This window comes from Pseudopipra pipra, chromosome 3, assembly GCF_036250125.1.
Source record: "Pseudopipra pipra isolate bDixPip1 chromosome 3, bDixPip1.hap1, whole genome shotgun sequence".
Taxonomy (NCBI): Eukaryota; Metazoa; Chordata; class Aves; order Passeriformes; family Pipridae; genus Pseudopipra; species Pseudopipra pipra.
In genome coordinates this window covers 89,779,351-89,792,715 of record NC_087551.1, presented here as the reverse complement: position 1 = coordinate 89,792,715, position 13,365 = coordinate 89,779,351, and the positions used below count along the sequence as shown (strand labels likewise).

Sequence of the window (13,365 nt, the reverse complement as noted above, 5' to 3'; positions counted from 1 at the left end):
CGAGCCAAGTATGACAATGAAACAAGCACCTTAAGAACTTTTATTAGGTTCCAAAATAAGACACTGTTTCTCAGATTTCCCTCCTGTTGTTTTTTGTTCAGTTCTATAATGCAGATCAATACAATCCAAAGTTATTCAGAGTGAACAAAAGTTGTTGAATGTATCCAGCTGTGGGCTTGATTAGATTTTCAATTCACTATTATAAATCAGAGTAACTTCACATAAGGCAAGGAAATATCAGCACTCTAAAATGGTGTCATCTGAGATGTAAAACCAGAAACAAGCTCCATTCCCCTTCTTTTTCCACTGGCAGTGTTAAATCCGAATCCTGCATCAGAGAATAAAACTCCTTTACACCTAAACACTGAATTGCACAATTACTAATTATTAATGATTATAGTATTCAGGCAGAGAGGAATATGCCCCTAACATCTGCTGTCAAGAAAGATAATTGGAGATGCTGCCTGAAAAAATGTGTAATTCAGCCTCTGTGACTCAGACTTCAGTGCATAATTCCAGTCTGAAGAAAGGTAAGTTTTTTTAAGAAATGTTGGTTACAGGCATAAGTTAGCTCAAACAAAAGGCAGTTCTGATGGATGGCTGAAATACGTTGATTTTATTTTTTTTAACACAATAATGTGTTCCTGTGGTTTTTTCCTTATGCTTATTTTGCTTTTGAAAATGAAAAAAAACCCCAAAACTTCCTAAGCTTAATTTCTGTATTATAAATGCAAGAAAAAAAAAGTCTGTTTTCTGTACTGTGAATGAAAATAAGGTAGCAATGTGATGCAGGCTCTTGCCTACTTGCTTACACATTTCACTGCGCAAGGATACTTTCATGAACACAGCATTTCTCCAAAAATATATAATTTACTGGATCTCACTGGAACTACTTACATAAGAAATCCTTTTGGGAATGAAGCAGCTTTATCGGCCCACATAGAGCACTCTTCATTGTAGCATAGACAGTGAAATGAAATCAGGAGAGCATAGGAAAAAACCATCTGATACCACAGTAGTAGTGAAAAAAAGAAGATACACTTGAATGGAAACAAACAACAACAATTTTCCATCCTTCTCATGCACACAGAGTTTGTCATGCCAATATTTACTAGGTTAAGCAGCACAGAAGCAAGCAACTCTATATTTTCCTTATTGAAAAAGATACTGCAATAAAGCACAGAACAAAAAAGGTGGGAGCAGTCACACAAAATGGCACACCACTGCTGGGCATTATTATTCCTGCTCTCCTGAGATCTTAATTTACAGTGTGCTTTTTTTGTTTTTCTTTTTAACAACTGGAGAGATAAAAATGCAGTGGAGGGGAGGGACTGAAGATATAGGCAACAACATTCTAAGCATCTTAAAATAGTTGCAATGCATAAAACCACAATGACTCAATACACACCAACAGAATACAATCTTCCACCTTCTCTTATTTTTTTCTTCTTCTTTTTTTTTTCTTTCTGGTAAATCTCAGAGCGTTTCAAATGTTAGCTGACATAAGGATTGTCAGAAGCTGAGTTTTTTTCTCCTCTCTATGAAATTTATTTCTGCCAAGCTATTGCCAATAGGAAGATGCTTTTACAGGAAGCAAATTGCCTGAATATACTACTTGGGGATTTACTTTCTCTGTACCTCTAGTTTTATTTAAATCTCATAAAAAGCTGGAAAAACCCAATTACTACCAGCTCTGCAAAGACCTCCTTTAGCTCATTTCTATGATCTACTGCATTTTGTCCAGAGGGGCTTTAGTGCAAGGTCCATTTCTTCAGTTGTGCTCCAGCTGTAGGTGGCAGCAGCCCACAGCTCTTTTGTCTCACAGCCTGGTCGAAGCTTAAAACCAGCCCTGACACACAGAACAGTGTTTCATTCAGAGGGAGCAGCAGAAGAAAATATGGATAATAATAAGGATTTTTCCGAGACAAGGACAGCAGACTTTTTCAGACAAAGAGAAGGTGTTATGTTTTGTTTTGTTTTGTTTTTTTAATGTGCTTTTTTTGGTGTGTTTGTTTGTTTGTTTGTTTGTTTGGAAAAGGCTATTTTACATACAGAGGCTCTTGGACAGTGTATAATTGCATAATCAAATGTCCCCAGATCAGAAATATGAGATTTGACATAAAAACAACGTTTCTCATTTTGCATTCAATTTTATTTTTGTAAATTGGGGCAATCTGTGGTGGGTGGCCCAGGGATGTTCTGAGTTTTTGGGTTTGAGGCTAAGGTTGCAGTGTTGTTGTCTAAGGAAAGCTAATTGCACATGTAGCTGGCCTCATAGCGTAAGATGATAGAATACAGTGTCAAGGATTTCAAGAATACATGTATACCACCAAAGTTACTAAAATGTATATTATCAAGGCTAACTTACAGAAAATGATTGCCAATTTAAACATCCAGGAATTAGGAACTTCACAATTCATACTGAAAAAAATCCACCTCAAAATATGGGCAAAACTATGTTGACTAAAAAAAATCATCATATATTCATGTATACCAGTTGGTCTATGAATACACCATATACATATATATAATTTTATATATATATATTACCACGTATATATATATATATAATAAAGATATAATAATGAACCACTGATTTTGCTCCTACTCAGGTATTTATCCATAGTTTTAACCACCTTAGTATGTAGACAAAAAAAAAGATATGTTCATTTCAATTATCATTTTTTATACATTCTGCAGCTGGAAAGATTGGTTCATAACCACAAATGCCGTCTTATTCATATTAAATCACAGCATTTTACCATCAAAGTACAGGACAAACATCCTCTCAATTTAAAACTAAGTATTATAGCTCCACATCTGCTCCTAAATCATCAAGCTAGCTTTAAAACCGGCTTTAAAATAAACAAGCAACTGTCCATAAATAAAAAGTGTCCTGATATTGAATTCTGCTCCATCTCAATATTGCCTTGCAGTAGCTCGTATGCAAAAACATGCTCTCCTATAGATGGAATCCACTCGTCCTTGCTATTAAGCGAAACACAGCAGGACACAGAGAGCATTTGCCGAAGCTGAAAACTGAATTTAGAATTTATCCTTGAATATTGAGCTGGCATAACTATTGCCTTATAAATCTGGATCCTGAGTCTCAACACTTGTAAAGCAAATAAACTAAACTCCTCAATGCTTTGTCTTTTTCATTGCAGTTTAAGCATACATACTAAAGGTAGATTTCAGTGTTAAAAACATTTGTTCACTCAAAGAATTTTAATGCCTAGCAGTTAAGTAGGCATCTGCAAAACAAATACAATTTGTCTACCTCATTGTTCTTCAAAGCAGGGAAATAGTAAGGCTACTCAAAGACTGCACCAGTTTTTAAAATATGAGTGGCTACATTTAACTTACTGTGAAACCACATGCACATTTATATATTGCATTCTCACTCTATCATTCCTGGAACAGAGACAAAACAAGGAGCTGTTTACTTAAAGGCAGAGCAAAGTCTGTGTCTAGCTTCAACTCTACTTCCACGACTTAAGTGAATGTTAAGTAGGCAAATTTCACCCTGGGGAAGATGAGAGTATTAGAATCCTACTGACTGAATCAGAAACCGAGAGAAAGCACCAGGAAAAGGAAATGGATTGTAACTTCTTTTCTTTGCAGTCTCCAAGCTGGGGGGTGGCATTTAGACCTGCCTAGTTGACAGGTTTGGTATTAGTCACCAGGAAGACTTTTTTTTTTCTTTTCAATACTGTCTTTTGGACAGAAGGAGAATAAGGTTGTATCAGACATGATCTGAGGAAAATGAAATTTCTTCAAAATTATCAGTTTAAGTGTATCATATAATTTGAAGTAAAACCACCCTATGGACTGTGTGTCCAGAGGAGCAGAAAGGGAGATTCCAACCCTTTGGCAAACTTTCACCTTAATTTCTCCATGAAATCTTTCTGGGGAAAAGCTAAAAAGAGTTTTAAAAAGGTAGCCACCTTTACAATACACAATTTATTTGTGAACGGTTCTTAACTCCAAATGGTTTTCAGTCCAATTTTTCCTAGATTTTTCTAAACAGTTTATTCTATCCATTATGTTACTGTTTTTATCCAGGTAGTGACTCTGATCTATGTAACAATATCATGAATACTAACGAATGCAAAGAAAAAAATCTGACTTGCATAAAATGATAATATGATGAAAATAATTTTAGCTTGAATTTTGGGATTTAAATCAATCTCTGAATACTGTGGTAAGGCGTGAAGTCCATAATTAATCTCTGAAATTATCCAGGAAAGAGCTTAAATCTGGGTTAATGAACTACTGTTCTTGGTTTCCAGCCTAGAAATATACTGCACTATTTCTGAAAATGGTTTACAGAATGGAAAAATGAGTGAATAATTGGGCAAATCTGACAACTGAAATATAATGATGTTATATTAATATATTATATCCTACTACAAAAAATAATAATTCTTGGATATTTTTCAGGCTACAGATAGCAGTCTTCACATTTTGCTTCATGTGTTCAAAATGCTAACCATTTATAACTCAACCCCCCATGTTGTTAATAATTAGTTTAGGATGAACATGTCTGTTATTGATGATATATCATTTTTCCAGCATATTTCTCTGTATTTTATGGTGACTTTTCTTTGTCTTTTCTACACCCCTTGATATGAATAATTCAGAAGAAAAAAATCAAGTAAAGCTGTGAACGTGAGACATCAGTGTGTCCAGGTGACCAAGAAGACCAAAGGTATCCCGGCCTGTATCAAAAATAGTGTGGCCAGCAGGTCCAAGGAAGTGACTGTCCCCTTGTACTCAACACTGGTGAGGCCACACCTGAAATCCTGTGTTGAATTCTGGGTCCCTCACTACAAGAAAGACACTGAGGTGCTGGAGCGTGGCCAGGGAAGGGCAGCGAAGCTGGTGAAGGTTCTGGAGAGTAAGTCAGGAAGAGGAGCTGAGGGAGCTGGGATTGTTTATCCTAGAGAAAAGGAGGCTCAGGGAGAACTTATTGCTCTCTACGACTACTTAAAAGGAGTTTGTAGACAAGTGGGTTCTTCTCCCAGGCAATTAGTGACAGGACAAGAGGAAATGACCTTAAGCTGTGTCAGGGGAGCTTCAGGTTGCACATCAGGAAGAATTTCTTCACTGAAAGTGTGGTCAGGCATTGGAACAGGGAGGTGGTGGAATCACCATCTCCAGTGGTGTTCCAGAAATGGCTGGACATGGCATATAGTGTTATGGTCTAATTGACAAGGTGAAGATCAGTCAAAGATTTGACTTGTTGATCTTGGAGGTCTTTTCCAACCCTAATGATTCTGTTATTCTATGATTCTAGTTGCTAAGATTGTCATCAAGAAAAATAGAAAAAAGATGTTTTTTACGGGACAGCGTTCACATATCTTGAACAAATGCTGTTCGTTTACATTTCATTAGTAGCATTCACTCCCAATGTACTCCAGTTCATATGTCTTTTCAGGATTTTACCCATTTTCTCAGGCGTTCATCTTTATAACTGGGGTGAGATACAAAATAAAAATATTGCCCTTAGCACCCTCACTAAGAATATACTGTAAAACTCCATAGTATAACAAAGATAAGACAATTATGAAGAAAGGAACAATGCATACACTACAGCCATAGCCACCATATAATTAAATTGATTGAGTGTATATATGTACAAATGTATTTGTATCTGTGTTTTCACACAGATATTTAACTCACACTTCACTAATTCCTCATGATTTCAGTGAAGATCTTGATGTGATGATTAAATTAAGAAACTTCACATCCTATTAGTAGCCTCATGGGCTGTTTGGAAACAGAAAAGAGATGTCATGACCAGAGATTCTGAAACTGAAGGCTTGAATATCCATTTGTAATATTGAGAAAATATGCTGGGGAATGCAGAAAGACATCTCTAATGTAAATAACAGTGCTGAACAGAGGAGCCTGTATAACTGGCAGTTTCAATAACTATTCAAAAGAAAACTTCTGATGCTGAGTAACTGGATTTTGTCTGGGATTTTCACCTTGGGGGATTCCTGCGGTGCTCACTCACATTAGAGTTTTTCAGAACTTGGTCTCATTTCTATCACAACCTATTCAGACATGAGAGTGAAAACCTGCTAGCATTTATGTATTCTTTTATGTACACAGCAAAGTATCCATTAAAATACTTTAATGTTAATATATATTAAAGTGATCCAGCTACAGACATGAGTGGTATGTACAAAAACTCATATGACTATTTCATTTGGCCCACATCAAATATCACAACCACATTAGAGACTATGAGAAGAACCATCAGCATCAGTCATCTATGTAGCCTCTCTTCAGAGCTATGAAATGTTTTCTTATCCATCTGCAAAACTCTTTACTGAGGCAATGACAAGAAATCTAGTGCACGTGCTGACCTCCAAGGCAGATGAATTTTCCAAAGCATGCGATAAGGCTAAATTGATGGTCATACTGAAAAGGTGACCTGAATACAGGAGAACATGGCACCCATTACTGAACTCTCATGCCTTGTGAAGTAACAAAAATCATGCCTTGACTCCCCTGATCCTCTAACTAGTAACTCCTAAGGACTATCAGATTTTGAAGCAGAGAAGAAGCAATACCAGAGGTACTCTTACAAGCACTCAAAGAGTATACTTTAGCTGGGAATGATTAATAAATCTGGTAATAATACAAACAGCTATTTAAAAATAGTATGACCCTAAAGGAAACATTAAGCCTTTTAATCTCATGCAGGAATTTTTATTTAGTAATATAGTAGTCAGATAAGTAATTGAACAATATTGATACTGAATAACCATTAAATGAGACAGGCAATACATAATTATTACTGAAAGTAATGACATCATCTTCAAGGTGCTGCTGTGAAACGATTTGTATTGTTTCACAACTGGTCTACAACAATGCTAGATATCTCTGTTAATTATGGAAGACGCCAATGGACACAGACCTTGTGCTGACCTCTTGTACTGTGAGGTAGCTGAGGGACATACTGGTGAAGGACAAATGCATTTTTATGGTTCTAGGGTCCCTTTACCTTCATATTTCTGAAGATATTACAGATGCCAGAGAATGAGTCTTCAAAAGCAGTTGTTTCATACATATTTTTGTCCAAGGCAGTCTTTTCTGAAAAGGGATGTACTAATTTTCTAGCAGGGCACCAGGTAATTCTTAAATCTCTGGATGCTTTAAGAATAAAATAACATATTGATCTTCTATGCTCCCCTTCACTTATGAGTAATCATCATGGCTAGGTTTCACGAATGAAGATTTGGGGACTTAGGAGTAATACACAACTTCAATAGGTCTAGTAAAAGAAAAACAACAACAAAAACCAGCCTCTTCTTTGCAACATGCAAGACTGATATATAATCTGAAATAACTGGAGCCAGTTGTGGAGAAGACTGTACAAGTGCCTCTGGTGTTGCCCCATGACAATGGGCAGTGAGAAAACAGCAAGGTATAGTGAGGTTACCTTTGTCTTTGAATATTCAGCTAGGCACTTATGGATATTCTGGATACAGGTAGAATGTCTCCTCTATTTCTGTCTTTCTGATCCCTAAAAGCTGTCTTTTAGCTAGGTTTGGTTATCTAAAAGAAGCCTAATCTAAATTCATTATATGCATGCACTCACAGCGTGAAATTCCCATGATTATCTGCGTACTACTATTTGTATTTATCTGTACACATCCTCACAAAGTTGGTTGATTTTATTAAATCCAAAAACCAAGTATCTCATTTCCTATTTTTCTAAAAGTCAAACTTAAATAAATGCTTTCTGGGAAAGAAATAAAGTAACAAAACCAAATCCAGTGGCATGATGACCTTCTATATCAAGATGATAACACAGATCCAGACTTCTCAGATTCTGTTTGAATATTAAGCATGTTCCTTGAAGTCAACAAGGTACCAAAGGTAAAAAAGGTTTCTCTAAAGCACAATCAAAATCCATTCTATTGCATGCCATCTGATAAGCTCTATTGTTCCTTTCAATGATAAGTTCTCAAAATAGGGATTCAGAACAATGAAGCTCTAACCCATTTAATCTTCATCAACCACAGTAATTGTTCTCTCTCATGTAATTTTTATTGCTTGAGGTGTAGAAATCTATAGTTAGTAAGTAGGTGTGTATGTTAGGTTAGCAGCAAAGGAATAAGTGTTCCAACATATATTACAGATAGTGCAGATTATTCATTTCTGCACTACCAGTCTTGTAATTTTATCATAGTAACAGAGTAAACAACTGGAGCATAGAATCACAAAAGTGTTTAGATGGGAAAAAAACTTCAGAGTCTGAGGAAAAAACATTAAGTCAACCACAAACTTAACACTACCAAGTCCACCAATAAACTGTATCCCTAAAAACCACATATACACATCTTTTAAATACCTCCAGGGATGGTGACTTAACCACTTCCCTGGGCAGTCTGTTCCAATGCTTTATAATCTCTTTGGTAAAACTTTTCCCCCTTATATCCATTCTAAATGTGCCCTACCTCAAACTGAGGCCATTTACTCTAGTTCTGCCGCTTGCTATTTGGGAGGAGAGGGCAACACTCACCTTGCTGCAACCTCTTTTCAGATAGTTGCAGAGAGCGATATGGTCCTCACTGTGCCTAATTTTCTCCAGATTGGGCAAGCTCAGCTCTGTTGCCCTTCTCTGGATTCACTCCAGCACCTTAATGTCTTTCTTATAGAGAGGGGCCCAGAACTGAACACAGGATTCAAGATGTGGCCTTACCAGTGCTGAGCACAGAGAGACGATCACTGCCCTGGTCCTGCTGGCCATGCTGTTTCTGATACAGGCCAGGATGCCTTTGGCCTTCTTGGCCACCTACACACACTAATGGCTCATGTTCAGCCTGTTGTCAACCAACACCTACAGGTCCTTTTCTGCCATGCAGCTTTCCAGCCTGTAGTGCTGCCTTGGGTTTTGAGGCCCAAGTGCAGGACTGTCATAGGTCTACTTGTTCTAAAAAACCAAGCAGGGAATTTTTCCTTCCCCTGCATCACTGTAAAAGAAAGATGTTGAATGAGGGAAGCAGAAAGTGTTTGCCTAGAGTAATTGACACACACAAAGGAACTAGCTAGTAGATCCACATTCCAAGCTGATGGCCCTATGAAGACAGTGGGGAGGCATGATGAGTTTTGTTTTCTCTCCTCCAAAACAGGAGGCACTTCACTTCTGCCCTAAATCGGGCAAGGTGTGGATTGGAGGGCTCCGAAGTTCACTTTATTTTTTGGCCTGGTCATCTGGTTGTTTTCTGTCCCAGGTTTACCTCCATTTTTCCTGCTCCCTGTTCTGCCCCCAGCCCAGATCTGCTTGGATTTCATTGGAGAGGCTTGACCTATCTGCAGAGGAACTTTTTGGGGAGGAGGTTGCCCTTTCTTTCCCTCCTCCACTCCTGTGTTTGCCAGCGGCTTGTGCCCATCAATGAAATCCTAGCCACAGCTAGCCACAGATGGCATGAGTTTCGTGGGAAGAGCTTCCTTTTTCCCCTTTTCCCCTTCACCTTCTCGGTGTGGAGGAGGAATCTCCATTTTTGGCTTCTCCCGTGCACTGAGGCCCCCATGTGGGGACCGCTAGAGCGCAACAGTGCCCCCTGCCAGCCAAAAGAGAGTAACTGCAGGCTCTGCTCCTCCAGTGATCCAACAGCACCCCATGCTGATCCTGGTTGTGCCAAAAAGCGGAAAGTACTGAACTGTTTTCTTTTTGAAGGGGACTTTAGGCTTGTTCTTTTGTTGTTCTGCCAATACACATATATCCTTTAATAAAGGGCTGTTATTTTTTCTTTCTCCATACTTCCTCAATTGGAGTCTCCCAATTTCGGATTTACAACTGCTTAGAGGAGGAGTTTGGTCTTCCTTATAACTCATCTTCCTTAGCAAAACACTTCAGTCTTGTTAAACTGAGACAAAGACCCAGCACTTGGCCTTTTTGAACCTCATACAATTGACTTTGGCCCACTGATCCAGCCAATTCAGATCCTTCTGCAGAGCCTTCCTGCTCTCCAGCAGATCAACACTCCAGCCTCACTTGGTGTGGTCTGCAAACTGACTGAGGGTGTCCTTGATCCCCTCATCCAGACCATTGACAAAGATACTAAACAGGACTGGCCCCAACACTGAGCCCTGGGGAACCCATTAGTGACTGGTCACCACCTGGATGTAACTCCATTCACCACCACTCTCTGGGCTTGTGTCCTCAGAAAAACTTATAGATTTCACTGAAAAGATTATCTCTGGTATTTTAGAAAAACATTAGTACAAAGACTGTGGAACATTTATAATTTTTCATACATATGCTATATGATACAACTTATAGCAAATCGCATCAGCTATACTATTTGTAAGGATTCATAGTGAAGTGAAATTCTTATTAAGAATCTGTACACCACTACCTCAGTTGGAGAAATATGTATGAATATTGTTTTGAGTGTTTCTATTTATGCTTAAACATCTCACTTGCCTTGGAAAAAGATAGTATACTAACAAGTTTGCACATATGTTGTATTTTAAAGCTTCAAACAAGATACTCCTTCTGGAATCAAAGCTATCAGAAATGTGGATTTGGTCGTCCTATAATTCTCAAAAATAATGTTACATAATATTTCTAGGCATTCAGTCAAAATGTTCTAAAATGACTGGTATAACAACGGTATTTACTGGTATTTCAATACCCACACTAAAATTTTAGCAGTGGTAGCTTTTCTGATTTAAGTAAAATTGAATAAAAATGATATATAACATGATGTGCAACAAATTTTTTGCACAGCTTGCACATTATCTAAAGAGTCAGGAGTTTTAAGTCCTATTTATATTTGGATTCTTGATTTTCCTGCATGCTCTGTTTTTAGTGTGTCACTTTTCACACTAAGAGAATACTAAATCTTTGAATCTGAGGACACAAAAAACTGATTTTCTCACAGACGTTTTTAATACAACCAACACTATACGACCTAAAATAAAATAAGAACGGTTTACACTTTGAACATCACTTTTTCTGACTTGTTTGTTTGGATTATTTTGCAATTGCCAGAACTTTTAACTACAACAATACTTTTAGGAGAAAATGATGTTCTGAAGGAAAAAAATTTTGAAGGGTGTACTGCCGCGGTCCGAAGAGGGGATGGGACCGTGGCACAGCACGGGTTCAGGAGACAAGGTAGAGTACAGGTAGAATGCTTTATTGAAGTGTGCACGTGATTTTTTATCAGCTCAGGAAGGGAAAGGGTCAGAACGTGGGGTGGAGCATGAGACAGACAAACGGGGGAACAAATCAGGGTGGGTACACTGGCAAAAGAGGGAGGAAAAAGGTAAATGGTAACTGTCTCCTCTCTGCAGCTTCTTCAGCCTACCAGAGAAGGGAGCAGGGGAGCAGGGAGCAGGCAAACTCCTGGCGAGCCTGAGCATGCCCAGGCTATGCACTTTGTAATAAACCACATAATACAGTAAAGTCCATATAATAACTGTAAGGTCCATATAACAAAGTCCTGTCAATTGCTGTATGCCTTTCTCCACGCCTGGAACTGTTCCCATCTTGCTCCTTCACAGTGTACCTCATTTTAATCACTAGTAAAGAAGTTGCAGATTTAAAATCCTTATTTAAAAAGAACAACAGTTGAATGCTACTATATCCAATAATATTTATGAGCCTGCATTTTGTCATTTCACCATACATTAGCATCATCCAATTTCCTGAGGGCTTACAGATGTTTAGTTTAAAGTCTATAGCATCAGCTCTTAATGCTACCAGCTGAATGGAACACGGCTTTGATTTCTTTGTTAAATCTTGCCTCCGTACAACCATAATCTGAGGAATATAATACCTAAGAAATAAATTATCATAAAATGGGAATCTGTTTCTAATGCCAAAAGCAAGGCATATCTAGTTCAATTAATTCAGTCTTGAAACAGATATCCTAACAAAACTGTAGATTAGAACAATTCACTGTCTAAACTTCAAGGGCTAAAAGCCGGGATTAAAGTTTTAGATTTCTGTTCTGATTTAAGGGAAATCAAGGTTAGAGAAATATAGATTTAGTTAAAAAAAAAAAAATGTGCGGAATTTTTATATGGCTCTTAAGCTGAATGCAATTCTTTCTACCAGAAAGGTCAGTCAAGGTAAATGAATTCTCTATCTGTTAATACCAAGTGTTAGGAATATTGGAGATGAAATTTTTTCTTTTGCTTACTTGACTTTCCTGTGAGAATATGATGTAACAAACATATATCCAACAGGATTTTTGGTCATTATGAGAAACTCAATGTAATTATCTTTCAAACTCCTTAAATATAAAAGATTTTTCTTAATAAGAATGGCATTATTTTTCCAAACATAATGAGGAACCTGAAAGGATGAACATTCTCTCTTCCAGAAAAAGAAGAAAGTTTGGATATAAATTTAAATTAATTCTTTTCTTCACCAAGGCCAATTTTGAAGTAAGCATTAGAAAAACCAATATATTTCCAAATGTGAATCTCTTTCATAAGTACTAAACTCCTGCTATATAATCTCATTAAAAGAACAGGATCCAAAAAATTCAAGTCCTTAGACTAGTTCCAAAACTTTTCCCTGAATAAGTCCATATGTTATAAATTCTGAAAAGGTGTGAGAATGTACAATTCTCATCTGGAAATCTTCATTTGAAAATCAACTAAAATGGAATTTAATCCCTTTGTTTGGTTTATCTTTCTGCAAGTCAAATACAGTGGAACTTAAAATATTAGTTATGAACTTAATATGGATCTTAGTGCCGTTAACTAGGATATAGATTTGTAAAAAACTCAAGATCTAGATAATATGTTGGCCTGAGTCTCTTAGTTTATAAAACAGATCTATAAAAAGTTTCTTGATATATGATCAATTCTGTTATTTCTGACTAGCTGGTACCTTTCTTACCCAGAAACACTTACATCTAAAGCAGTGATAGAAAATCCATGAGCAATTCTAAAAATTTGGTCTGCAATACTGTTATTAGTTTTTGGAGAAGCTTCAGTGTTCCTAGGTTTGAAAATGGACACTTACTCGTTCTTGGGTAACAATTCTTTAGGTCAACAAGCACACAAACCAGATTTTGCAAGCTGGAAACAAACTGTAGCTCTGTCTTAGAAATGTGAGAAAAGAATTAATAAAGGCATACAAGCCTATCCTTAGATTAAGCTGAAAGCTGCCATGTCACACAATTTTGGCTTATGGGCACAAGGAAGCACAAGAAGCATTTTTGGCATACGTCTGGGAAAGGGTCACCATGACCATTCTTTGAAACGGAAAATGAGATGTAAAAAAATATTGAAAAGAACATTTCAGTATCTCCAAAGTCTACAGTTTAATCTCTTTACTTTTTTCTCTCCTAGAAAGTCATATTCATAATTACTTTTTCT

The 13,365-nt window shown here is 37.2% G+C and overlaps 1 protein-coding gene across 1 annotated transcript in view; it reads right to left on the bottom strand.

Moving 5' to 3' along the window:
• EYS (eyes shut homolog) overlaps positions 1-13,365 on the bottom strand; it is an 863,631-nt gene that overhangs the window by 95,453 nt on the left and 754,813 nt on the right. The window lies entirely within an intron of this gene.